The following is a 14,764-nucleotide window of genomic DNA, read 5'->3' as shown; positions in this document are numbered from 1 at the left end:
GTTTTGAAAACTGAACTTACTGTTTTCGTTACGACATTCCCGATTTTCCGGAAAAGTTGGTCAGAAATTAAAACTAATTCCGCAATGCGCCTGCTACGTTTTTTTCGGTTTTATATTGAAGTAAATGGCTAGGAGCTACGGGACCTCTACCTCAAAGCGTGTTTGCGACTAATGACTGGTGTTCGACGTTTGTTTAGATCTTCTGTAGTTGCGTGGGAGTGAGTGTAACCTTTCGAAACATTTTGCGAAGTTTTCATACAGCTTCTTATTTTGTTGCTTATAGGCCAACTCTTTGATTTTTTAATTGCTTCTTTACTACTACAAAATTAACGAAGTTAAATTTCATGAATATTAATGTGTCATAATATTATAATGCAACGAGTTAAGCGTTAACGAGTTCGATCAATATTTTTTATTACCCGATATTTATCTGTTTTATGTCGTTACTGACAGATAGACAAACAAACTAGCAGTATTCATTTATCGGTATAAATACTGCGACTTAAACCACAGTTATCGTCTTCATTTTTATACAATAAAACTGTAATATGAATAAATAAACTGTTTCCTTTTAATTTCGCAATAAGCTTGTTTTAAACGCGAAGGAATGGTTTTAATTTTGTAAGAGCTCTGTATAGTGAGAGTCGTTATCTTAGTTTCATAATATTGTTCCAGCATTATTAGTTTTTATTTCTGCATTTATGGGATAGTGTAGGTGAAAGTGTTTCAGAGATTAGGCTCTAATCTTTATTAAGAAATACAGTGTTCGCGGCGCCTTTATCAAATTAGTATGAATGTCAATTAGGCTGCATTTGAGACCTAAAAATTAAAATTTGCGAGAATCATACAGATATCAAAAGCAAAATGCGATTTTATACCCAATGTTCCTTGAAAAGTAATTCGGAGGAACTTTTTTCTAATATTAACTAACAAGTTATTAGTTAAATATGTCAATTGAATTTTTCAAAACTTACATTATGTCTGGGTAAATATTTATTTCCTAAGAAAGTTACCTAAATGGTTTTCAAAACCCGAAACATAAACATAATATTTATAAGATACCTACTGGATTATAATTCAGGGACCTGAAATAAATGCTATATACATATATTTAACAGATATTTCAGAAGGTCATGCTATAGAAGTGTGTGCCAATAAACAATAAACTATTAACTGCACGTTTGGTATAATGAGGACTTAATGTGATTTGGCAGCCGCACTAATTACCCTTGTTCATTTTAATCGTTGGCGCATATCATAATATGGCTATAGTTACGACGATAGTCGTAGTGCAGCGGTTAAAGAGATCACTGGCTAATGTGGTCTTGAGTTTGCTTCCCATTGAGGAAAAAAATACTACGTTAAGTAGTGGTTTAGGATGTGATTGCTTTTTGAGATAAAAAGTTTATGCAAACAATATCAATACTATAAGGGTGTTTTGCAAAGCAGTGGGGTACTAAACCAGACTAAGGAAAAAAAACTAAAATAAGTCTATGGTCTGCTTTAATTTTTGCTCAAGAACAGTTAAAAGGTTTGTTATCTTTTGTAAGATATCTTGAAAGCTCGAAAGCATTTATGTTCGTTGTCATTCCTACATTTACTACACACAAAACTATAAAACAAACTAGATAAATTTTCATGTAAAAAAAGAAAATTGATTTCCATTCCCAAATTGAATTCTAGAACCATATAAAAATAGTATTCCAGCAACAGTGAGAATAAAAAGACTAGGAGAGTAGTATCAATAAATGGTTAGTTCTAATTGGTTTCTGTCCGACAAGTCCCAATTAAGGAAGGTACCAGGCTCGCAGTGAATACGTTAGAGCTACATTCTGTGGGACACGACAATGTTTTTACGTTGACAATTCTCTTGGGGGTTAGGACAAGATTGAATAAAATGTAGGCCTGTGTCTTTTACAAGATTCGGATAAGTAAATTATACTATAATTACATTTTCGTTTCTTTTTAGGTTAATGTGTAATAGTTCATCATTGTATTAAAATAAAATTTAATACCCTGCATCTTTGATTCTAAATTAAATTTTTAAAGCCCATCCATGAAAAACAAATCGTGGTGTACTTGCCGATTTTCTTTCAGATAATAATAGCTAAATCCGATGTTTTAGTTTATAACAAAAAAAAATTGTTTATATTTCACATAATTTATTTCTAGACCAATTTGAATAAAGTTTTGTAGGGTTATAGAGATACAAGGGGATGTTTTCTGCACTGTACAATAGCCTATGCCTTCCAAAGGTGTTAAAAAAAGTATTAAAAAAACCCAGTAGAAACCATGACTATAAGCTAGACTATAAATCGTTTATATCCAGACCATTACCTTTTATAACAATTTATTCTTATACTGAAATACAGCAGTCTATACATACTCCGTTCCGAGATAGGAAAGAAAATAGTAGTCTCATATAATATTGTATTTGGCACCGCTACTGTTTGTCAATGTATTATTGTACTCTTATGACTTCATATTGGCTTGTTTACTACTGAGTGTTAGATAAGTTTTTATTTTAGTCTAGATTTGTGATGCGGTTGGACAATTTTTACTATAACTGATGTTATAGCTAGCTGCTATCATATATACATGAAAGTACAACGTTTGTAATTACTCATTAAATCGTTGAGATTTTTTATAGTTGTCGCTTATAGGAGTCAAACCCGTGACAACTTGTATATTGTGCAATGGAAAAGACTATCTAAGTTGATACCATTGTGATGTTCACCCTGTCTTATTCGACGGTAGCCTACACTTCTAGCAGAGATAACTAAAATAATGATATATTTATTTATGCTTCAACCCGCACTTGGCCGGCGTGGTGGACTCAAGGCCTCAGTTTTATCTCTCACTAGCTGACCCGCGCAACTTCGCTTGCGTCACATAAGTGACGTGACATTTTTCACTGGTTCTCTGCTCCTATTGGTAGTAGCGTGGTGATATATAGCCTATAACCTTCCTCAATAAATGGACTATCTAACACTGAAAGAATTTTTCAAATCGGACCAGGAGTTCCTGAGATTAGCGCGTTCAAACAAACAAACAAACAAACAAACTCTTCAACTTTATAATATTAGTATAGAGTACGGGAGGAGATCCTTGCCCAGCAGTGGGGCAATAATGGGTAAATTTATTTTTTTATTTATGCTTACAATGGTTTGTCTAACCAACCAGATGTGACGTCACATAAACAAAACCATCACATAAGGGCCCCCACAAAACCTTTTAAACTCTGTCACATAAGTTAGCGTGTCACGCGAAATTACTTGTTGCATACAAACAAAAGTTTTACATAAGTACAATTACTTAATGCTGTTTCTTCTAACTGTGTTCTGAAGTTTTGTACAAAGTTCCGCCCACATACACTGCGTATTTTAACCGAATACGGGATTTGGTTTAGCAAACAAACTTACAAACAAAGTCACATTTGCTAGATAAGTTGACTTTTGGGAATGAGTTTGCAAATATTTAGGAAGTGGTTCTTATTCTTTCTTTAATTTAGGAACATGGAAAGTTTAAGTAATTGAAATTGAGTATCCTTTTCTAGATTTTTATCTCAGTATTTGCCTTCCTATATTTACTAACAGTCGAAAGTATATTATTTTCCGCAGCAGGTTTTGTTTGCTAAGCCTGTTCAAATGTTCCACTGCCAAGCAAAGGTCTTTTTGCTTCTTTCCAAATCAGTCTATCAAAAGCAAGCTCCGACTGGTCATTTTGAAATGTCCCGGTCATCAACTTCATTTGGGTCGTATTGTTTGATCTCAGTTAATATTGTTTTACAAAAAGTTCTATTGGAAGTGTGTCACCCCAAGCCGTAAAGTAAGGGACAAAATGATAGGAATATTTAGCTTCTTCGGCTATGCGTTGATAGAGCTTGCACATTATAACTGACTCGTAATAACTATTTTGCAACAGGTTATTGCAGTATTGCTACATTGTTGCTGGCAATAAATAATTATGTTTGGCAAATGAGTCTTCAACTGGTTACTCGCGTTGGCGTGTTTGTAGAACTTTACAGAAAAGTCTTATGTTCGTAAAAAGTACGCTTAAAGTTAAATAAGAAAAGCCAAAAATGTTAAAAACTAATATAAAGCTTTTCTATTTAATTCTATTCAACTACCAATTAGCCCTACCAACCCTCGCGTCACGCAAGATCACATAAATAAAAAATCGCGAAGGGATTTAGCCCTTATACCTTGGGAAATAGTTTTCCCGAACACCAGGATGTCACGCGGCCGTAAGAGGTTTTTCGTAAATCCGTCGCGGCTGGGGCACGTATTCGAATAAATCTTTATCCACCTCTGTTTACTATCGCTTCGCGGTTATGTGCGCCTGGTAGCGGTGGATAAGTTCTACGTTGTGGTTTTGTCGTTTTTTATTGCTTTACATTATCTATTGTCATGACAATATAGTGGTCTTGTGGGGACTTTTATGTTTTTCACAAAAGTTACTCGAGGTAGGTAAGCAAGTTGTCTTACTTACACAAATAGTGGGGACTCCATTTTTTTGCAATTATTATATAACACTACAGTGAGTGATATTATACGAAATCAGAAAGGATTGTACAAAAAGTTATAAACAACATCTCATGAATATCATAACGAAAACGAAACAAACATTTCAGTCGTTTATGTAATTCTCAAAGCAAATTGTAGAAAAACAACGCAATAAATGTAATATATGACAGGTTTAAGTGAAATCTGTTATTAATCTCGCACAATACATTGCAAGCTAAACATAACGTGGGATATTATTAATTTCCGCAAACCATGCTACATCGCTAGGGATGGCAAAGATTTTCAATGTTGACAGGTTTAATTTAAAATGAAGTTGATCTGGAATATACGATAAGATTTGCTGTGCCGAACGAAGAAAAATATTCTTGTCGTGTGTATTTTTCATGCCTACTCCCTAGTTCCGTAAAAAATAATACCATAATTTACATTATTTCGACATTTCACAATTCGAATTACGACAATTAATCAGGGATGTTGAATAAGCAAAGTAAAGCCGAAATTATTTTTGTAATCATTTTTAGGGATCATGGAAGATAACAGAGTACTTATTACTATAAGTCGTTTATTCCAAAGGCAATAAAATATATCCATTGACATCACTAACTAAGCTTTGGACCTAAACAAACTTGCGTCAGTTTGTAATACTCAGTTCAAATATCAAACGTCTCGGCAACCCTAACGATGAATAATGGCAATGAGTTACATGCAGGTATTTGTAATTGCAATTTATCACCGGATTTAATTACTGCGCTGCTGTTTGTCGTACCAATGCAATAAAGAACAGCTATCAACACTTTATAATAACTTCACGCATTTAACCACAAGGGATAATCACTTTTGGCAGTTAACAAAAGGACGAATTTTTGCATCAGATGTTTTACTTGTCTTTAAAGGGACTCGAATTCGGAACTTTTTATTCGAGTTCTCCCCGATAAGTTACATGCCATCAAAACATTCTGTAAAAACCCCAAGTTTCGCAGCTCAGTCTCTTTGCCATAAAAAGTTGTGAGATCTATAGAATACCAAGTCGATTAATCGATTTAGTCTCCACTTAAAGGACCTTCTGTCTCAAGTTATTGAATATGTTATCATGCCATTATTAAAAATAGTTTACGTTTAAGACTAATAGATCATGTCATCAATCTTGAAAAAATATAAAGTTTTATACTTTAAACGATAATAGTAAAACAATCAAGACAAACCATTTAAACAATCCTTTAAGAAACCCTCAACGCCTATTTTCTTAATAGCATCCAAATCTTGAGTCCTCATCCTTTTAGCAAGACGTGTAGATGTGCGTAGATGTGCGTGGATGTGTGGGAAACAGAATAAAATATGGTTATCCTATGTGCTAAGTGCGTTAATGGTATAACGCTGTTTCACTCTCACCAAACGCGACTGAGCAACGGAAATTACTTTTGATAGGGAAATGACAGAAGTACAGTTGCGAACAACATAGGAAAGTAGTTACTATAGTACCAAAACTAACATTTGATAATTTCGAGTACAACTTGCGACAGTATTTAATATTTTGCTTTAATTTTTTGCTGGAAATTCTGATGTTCTTTTCAGATTCACAGGTTGTGAATGTGAAGACACCAATTTATTCCAAAAGAAGGATGTTATAAATTCTTGAAATCTACATAATTATGTGTCATTGTCAGTGACACCATGTAGAAATAAAATTACCGTATCATTTTACAAAATATTTTTGTCTAATCCAGCACACAGATATGTCCGTTACCTTACTTCATGTCTCTGATTTTACATTACTAACAGCGCTTCAAGTCACATGTTTTATTATTCGAACTAAGTTTCTCTTAATAGGTACGTACATGTTTTTATTTTCTACTAAGGTCATCATTTATTCTATAATAATAATATTAGTATAAAGTTAGATGTTAAGAATAAAAAGTCTTGCAATGTACCTAGCTTAAAATAACATAGCATGGAAGCGCCTTAAGTAAATAAATAAATAATTAACTCGAAGAATTGGTGATAACCTACAAAGATAACAAAGATATTTAACAAAACTTATACTACTGTTTATAACCTGTCCATTGTAAGGCTTTTATCTCAGAGTATGTCAGTGTACGCATGTCTGAAGGTTTAATCTCTGAAACTAGGCAGACGTTGATATACAGCCTAGCACCGACTTCGTGCCTCCTTACAACATTCTTAATAACGTATTTATTTTAATCACTCAAGATGAGTTTATGTAACGTTTGATAACAGTTTAAGTGATCTAATGGTATTATAACGCGAATTTTCAAAGCTTACATCTCTTTTAATCAACATTTTCGTAAAAGAGAATGTTTGCAATTTTCTCGAGGTTTGCTAATCTTATATACTTTTACGTAATAAATAAGGAAATAGGGAAATTAACGCTAACACTATTTTTTTATTTGATTTTGAATTAACCTGCAACAACGACGTGTAACTTGCACGTTAAGCACTGCAGGATAAAATGCGTGTTTATATGAAATGAAAATGAATATCTCAGAAAGTGGCACCTTTTGGTTTTAGTTTTAGGAAATCAAAACTAAAATTAGGCCTTAAATTCTACGATAAACTTACTAAGCGTATTTGGTGGCATACTTTTGGTCCAGTAATTTCAGAAGTGTAATCTATAATTTCAGAGATTTTTAACCCTATCACACAAACGTAGTCTAAGTCAAACTAAAGACTTTGCAGACTTAGCGTTAATCGTGACTTCATATCGATGAAAAGTCATTAAATTCAAATATTTTATCAATATAATGCTAGCGATAACTTTCATTATAACGCATTTGACTTTGGAATAATTTTCGAGTACATTTTAAGTGGTTTTAGGTAATTTTAGACGTTTATGAACGATATTTGATTTTAAAAAGGGTCTTACATTGAAAATTATACTAAAAGCCACACTTATTCATTTAAAAAACGCAAGAATAAGCCTAAATGTAAGCTTGTCATGCATTTACCATTACACATTAAACTCATGCAATTTTATAATATTATGAAACGTCTGTTTAATTTATCAAACACTTAAAACAGTTTTCACATAAAGCTTACTTTTATACAAGCTTAAATATTATGTGGAATAGATTAGTAGATCATTTACTAAATATCATGTCTTTGCGTCTCTTGAACACATTTAATTATGTGCGTGTTGATTATAAAATAAATGGACGTAGTGCCAGAAATATACTTTCGACTTTACTAAAAATAGACCGCATTATGCAGGATTCTCATCCTAAAGACACAAGAGATTTTCAAAACAAAATAGATCCATACAAAAACAGCCTTAACCCAATCTCGAGATTGATGCATTAACCCTCCCTATACCCTTATTACCCATTTACCCATTCACCATCGTTTACCCGTTTCAATACTAAGTCGATCCACTATATTGAATATCTAATACTCGAGATTCGAACCCGGTACCCGCGGGAATCCTCATTTGCATAGTGAGTAATTTCATCCTTATGTTGAGATTGTAGTAGCCATATTGACTAGGGTCGCCAAGCTAGGGATTTGCAACGGACAAGCTTTTTACGATCCATTTTGGGTTTATTGTAGGAACCGTTTTTGAGTTTGTATAATAAATATGTAGATGCGTGTGAAAATGTATTTGTTTTCATTTATGTATATGTTCGCGTTGCAGCTACTTGTATATTATTAAAATATTTTAAATGAAATCGACTTGTGAGTTTGGAATATTATTGCGATATAATACGCAGATGACTTTATATATGTATACTTAGTGGAATAAACATAATGCTTGCTCTAATATGTGTATATACATGGGCCGGCATAGTTGGTTCAACACTAGTTATAGAACAACAAAACGGACTCAAAGCAATAACTGCACTTGTTCGGTTTATGCCGATTGGATAGTTCCTTCGAGCCCGACATAATTCGGTTTTCTTTCAAGGACACCGATGTCGAAGGCATTTTTCCCGAACATTAACTTACATATATTCAATTCTATCGCCCGGCTGGGCCGATTAGCAACCGTAACTCACGAGTACTGTAACACGATTTTCTACAGTTGGTACTTTCGAGTATCGAGAGTTTGACATTTAAAATTTACTGCAAAAATAGTTTCTACGACGCCCGCTAGAGGCGCTGAACCGATTGACATACAACATTTTTGGACTGCTAGCTTGTTGTCGGTAGTCGATAGTGGTAGAGAATCGAGTAACTGATGCAATATTATGATGGTTTATAATTACGCTACATCTCATCTTTTATTTCCTTTCATCAATTGATAATCGCCATCGTAAAACAGCCAATAAGTCTTCCTCTATTGTCTAACTGGAAGTAATTTACATAATTAAAGACATTACAGTCTTTAAGACATTACGAACGCCAGTCAGGTACCAGGAAAACATCAACTGAAACAGCTGTCGAGTTAATTTCGATTTGTTGAAGAATTGTACAAGGATTTAATTTGGAAAGATTTTGACTAGTGCTTTCTTAGAAAGTGTTAATTAGTCCGGGAGAAAGTGTTTCAGTAACTAGGTGCTTTATAAGAGATAGGCAGAGAAGCGAATAAGTTAGTCAAAAATGGTCATAACTTCTTTTAAAATTTACTCGATCCGGAATTATAAGTATATAGTATTTCCTTATGTGTGTTTCAACATAAACATTATTTAAGAATGTAATGTATTTTTGTCTTCTAAATGGTTTAGAGGAACAAAATTAAATGGTTGAGGAACCCAACCTGCAGTTGGTCAGATTGGTGGACTCAAGGCTCTCCCCTCCTCGTTACGGCAGGAGACCTTTGCCCAGCAGTGGGACATTTATGAATTGAATTTATTTATATTTATTAAATGGTATAACTTTGAGTTGATTTTCTGCTTAAAAATAAAATATATAAAGTAATAGTATGATTTAAAATGCTATCATGAGTGTGACATATTTTTTCAATAGCTTTGAAAAGTCCCTGATCTAAACCACCCTAAACACAGAATTTTGATGAACTTTTATGAAGACTTCATCATTGTTCGTTCAATCGTTATACAATATACAAAAGTTTTCATTATAATCGAGTTTCATCAAAACGTATTTTGTTCGTCGTTTGAATGTTAATTAAGTTTTAATTCCGTTTGTAAGCCAATCAAATCCCATGGCATAATTAGGGATTACGATTGGAATTGTAACGCTATTAAAATTATAGACACGGTCTCTCTTGGGCGTAATTTGTATGGATGGGAAATTACGTTGTGTATTTTTATTTCGACCATGGCCTTGGTTTTTGGATCCTGTAACATTTGACGTAAAAGGAGACTGCAGATAAGTCATAAGTAAACTTCTTCTTATCGTATGGTTAGTGGTCTAACTAGTCGAAGTTGTTCACGCCGCCCGAAGACCTTCGACGTGGCTTGATGACTGTTATCTTAATTGACAACAACCGGGACCAGCTTTTAACGTGTCCTCCAAAGCGAGGAGACGCTCAGTTCAAATACCACTTTGCCGTCTCCCATATATGGAATAACCGCGCCAAGGTTTGCTTAACCCACAGATTGGCCGCAGAACGTAAAGAAAAATGTCTGTAATAAAATAAAAAATATGTCTAACTAATGAAACCAAACGAAAGATTAGAGCAAATCTTTAAGCAAAAATAAAGTTTGAGAACAAATTACTGTTATATAAAAACAGGACTCCATAATCTGTACATTTCTTTACAAGTTTCTTCTAATCTCCAATACTTATACAACATAAACAGCGAACTGGAGAGATAAGCAGAACAGTAAATTATCTGTCCAACTTAGTCATTTGCTTTCAAAGGCTCGATAAAGACGCCATTGTGGCTTGAAGTTTATCGCGTGTGGGAATTACTTGCTGTTCTATTGTGAGATGCAGTTAATTACTATAAACCTCAATTGTAAATCTAGTGAATTTCAGTCAACCTTTATGTAGGCTAATGACGAATCTGGTTCTTACCTTTTACTACTACTATATATTTTTTTAGAAGGAATTCATATATTATTACTGATGTTATTTATAAATGCAAAATTTTGTGAGCATGGATATGTCTTTGTTATTCTTTCACGCAAAAACGACTGAACGGATTTTGGTAAAAATATGGTACAAAGCCACATGCAAAACCCAGTATTATAAATGCTCTTAAGGATGCTTGTTGCTTTTTTATGCATTTTTTTTTTACTTTACTGTAGCTAAAACGTCAGAAAAGCACATATTAGCAAGATTTTTTAATTCAATGTATTTTTTACCCAAAGTTTATAATATGAGAGCCCCCGGGTAAGCCAGTATAAGCTAGTTAGCTATAATATTAAAAGAAAACCAAATCATCTCGAGGAAACCATGTCAGTATGACAGTCTGAGAGTTGTTACAAGTTCTTGAAGGGATCCCAAGTCACTGAACCACGATGAGTGTGTGCGTAGAAGTTTGTATAACTTTCAACAACTGTTTAGATAAGTTACAGGGATACAAGGAAGTCAGCACATAAGGTCACAAATGTTTTGCAAAGTCAGTCGTAGGATTTTCGCAGGAACGTTTGGCGTAGGATAAAAAATCTCTTACCATTAAAATTATGATTAAATACAGAAAATTACTACTAACTACTACTAACTTTTTTCGTCTAGGTAGTGGTCGACCTAAGCTGTCCAATATGCCTTTGACATGGCTTTTAGTAGCAACAATATAGACCGATTTTTTACGTGCTCTCTGAAGCACGAAGACCAATGTCCTGAATCCTTGCAATTACCGTGTCAAGTGTTGCTTAACCCATTGACCGTTTACACAGCTGGCAATCGGCCTCGATTATTATTAGTATGCAACCTACCCCCGGTTTCTGAGTACATTTAGCGGTAGTTTATCTATTCAATAGCCTTTTTTGTATGAGTTTTGACGCTATTGAATAGATAAACTATCGTTTAATGTACCTCCGAAACCGGGAGCTAGTGTCAAACTTAGAAATTACTGTTATCTTAATAGAAAACTACCGAATCTGACTTTTAAAGTTCCTCTACGGGCAAACAAAAAGCAGCACTATTCCTTCAAAGTTCAGCTTTTCATCGCTCTAAAGTATTCCAGGAAGTGAACGTCTTGTAAGTCTTTTGAATAACAATTGAAAGAGTATCGATTTTGTGTCAGCACGGCCATTAGCGCGCGTCGTTCGCTATTTGCTGTAACCTACCAACTACGAAGGACCTTTCTAGAACAACTATAGCTTGGTTTTATAGCTCTTTGTTGTGAAGTCTTTTATAAAGTAAAAAGGACACTTTAAAAGCTTGAAATAGTTCGTTTGAAAATATTTATTCGTAAATATCTAGGATATATATTTTTCGTAGAAGAGGACTAGGTAACTGATATAAAAAGATCTTATGAAAAGAAGCACTTATGTAGAAGAAATACGAATAAATAAATACGCTTAATATTCGGTAAGTTATTTTTCTAGACTCCAGAAATATCATCATTTTTATGCCAGAAGTCAATTATAAATTTACATCAAATATGAAACAGACGGGTTGAGCCATCAATTTCGTTTCAAAGGGGAAAGAAAACTCGTAATGTGGGTCAATCCCTTATATTATAAATCTCATTCGAATAAATTGTTCTTAGAACCTTGTTATTATAAATTTTCCTCTTGTAAGGAAATTATGAGAGTGGTTTTGGGAATTTCAGTAGGTACTGTTATTTAGGTACATTAGTTCAAATAAAATTTAAGCATGGCTTTTAGTAATTTGTATATAAAGTAAAGCTCTTATAGTACCTAGTTGCAGTTTTTAAACGGTATATAATAAGAAATAACGGTATATAATAAGAATTTTGCAGTCAATGCTAACACAATCCCGCATGCCTGCTTAAATAGTAGTATTTAGTATTTAGCTTAGCGTCAGCGTCTTCATGTCTTGAAGGGCTGAGAAAGTATGTGGTATAACCAACTTACTACTAAAGCTTTTTTATTTTTATTATATTATATATATAATATATATATATTATATATATATATATTATATATAATATTTTGCTTGATTAAATATTGTTTTATAGTTAGCGGTGGCATGAATTTTCTGTATAGAATAAGAAAAACTAGAAGCCGCCCGCGATTTCGTCCGCGTGGAAACCCTTCCCGTGTAAATCCTGATCCCTCGGGAACTGCGGGATAAAAAGTAGCCTATGTGTTATTCTGGGTCTTCAGCTACCTATATACGAGTACCAAATTTCATTGTAATCGGTTGAGTAGTATTTGCGTGAAAGAGTAACAAACATCCATACATGCATACATACATTCTCACAAACTTTCGCATTTATAATATTAGTAGGATAAATAAAACAAATCAACAACAACAACCACATTTTAGTCTTATACTCTTTAAAGATTAAACTAAAACCTACTTCAAACAAGGTATTCTAATCTAAAAGATAACTTGGAATTAACAAATGTTAAACTAAAACATTACGCTTCAAGTTTGGTAATCGTGAAACTTCTTCAAACGATTATATACAGTTTAAGTTCTTAGCATTATCGCGAACTGTTCGCCGGCTTACTTTATATTTAAATACGCGTGTTTTAGTAAATTTAACCTGTTTATATAAAGACCTGACGCGATCATCCTCCTAGTTTTATATTTACATTGGTAACACTAATACGAAGCTTTTTTCATATTTTGAAATAAAAAAAATATACAAATATTAATGTACTATTTTTGAATTTGCTTTTACTAGATGAAAATAATACCAATGTTCTAACCAATATTGGTGAAGATAAATGATTTGTGATAAAGTGAATTTATAAAACACAAAAAATTGGCTAATCATATTCACAAACAAAATATAACTAAAACATTCAAAGCACCTGCTCTACACAAAACTACCAGGCGCACATAACCAGAAAAGAGCACTACACTGAATAATTAGTGAACAATGAACATTAACCCAATTCGTTGACCCGCGCTTAAAGCCCTTTATTAATATGCCCATAACTCAGTCAACTCGTGAATATTTGATTGCATTTATCTATTTATACAATAAATACTGCTGTGAAAATATTTTCGTGAAAGCCTTGATTGTTTACTTTTAAAAGGCAATATGTTTATTTTTATTTATAGAGGCACTGAATTTGTGCCATGTTTCTAGTTATTACATCGCAAAACGGATACAAGGAAATGATATGCCAGGAACGTTGTCCGAAGAGCATTGGACAACGGAAACTTTTTGGCATAAAAATTTAAGAGTAATGTTATGGCTTACCTAGGTACCAGACGACTCCAGCCAGGTTAGGGTCCAGACTTTTATGCTCGCCCTTTTGGAGGGCGAGTCTCACATAGCTCTGCACTCCACCGAGGGCGTAGATGGGTGCTTAATCCATTAATTAATTATATCCATTCGTGCCCCACTGCTGGACAAGGGTCTCAAAATGAGGGAGGGGTTAGCCTGGTAAAAAAAGAGTCCCAAAATCTATAAGTGCAATTCCTATCACTCTGACCCGACAACTATTAGTAACAACATTAAATTACACATTTCCTTCATCAAATATAACATTTGATAATATACGAGATGATATTCCATGATCACCTCATATCCTCATAAAGATAAGTTAACAAACTCGCCCGTAGAGTCACAGCTCAATGATGGTACACGATTAATTGTCAAACATTCGCTCGTTGGCCATTTGGCGACTGTCCAAGCGCAGCCAGCCGTGCTCAATGCTAATACGATACCACATTACCGCCGGTTAATATGTACTATTATTTGGAAGGTATTAAAAAGATTTGTGGGAAGACTGTAGTCCGTAGTGTAGTTTGGGTTTGGTTTTGTGCTCTTTGTTAAGAGAATAAATCCAATTTATTCTAATGTCTCCGCTTACCCCTATGGGGAAAAGGAGTGATTTTGTGTATATATGTATATAGTTCATAAAAATTAAAGAAAGCTCTCATGAATTATTTATAAAACCATTTTAATGTTGTTTTGATAATAATGGTAGCGTATAAATACAAGCATCTTGGCGATATCATGACTTGCGACTTATCAAATTTCCACCAGTTGCAGTTGAGTTTAAATAAATAGTATTTCAACATAAATAGGGCTATGTTATTCATTTCCAATTAAAAAAAAGACTTCATGTAGTAACGCAAAATAATATTATTATAACCAAATTGTAATAATTTAAACACCTACATTTAGCAGGCAAGATTACGGTCAATTTCTTAAAAGTCAACTCAATCCACTGTTAGCAACAAAATTTTGAAAACAATCTTCACGCGACCACTTTAACAAAAACATG

The 14,764-nt window shown here is 33.6% G+C and overlaps 1 protein-coding gene across 3 annotated transcripts in view; it reads left to right on the top strand.

Moving 5' to 3' along the window:
• Dpp10 (Dipeptidyl peptidase 10) overlaps window positions 1–14,764 on the top strand; it is a 199,759-nt gene that overhangs the window by 46,955 nt on the left and 138,040 nt on the right. The window lies entirely within an intron of this gene.

Source organism: Anticarsia gemmatalis, chromosome 22, assembly GCF_050436995.1.
Source record: "Anticarsia gemmatalis isolate Benzon Research Colony breed Stoneville strain chromosome 22, ilAntGemm2 primary, whole genome shotgun sequence".
NCBI classification, from domain to species: Eukaryota; Metazoa; Arthropoda; class Insecta; order Lepidoptera; family Erebidae; genus Anticarsia; species Anticarsia gemmatalis.
This window is presented reverse-complemented; position numbering and strand designations above follow the sequence as displayed.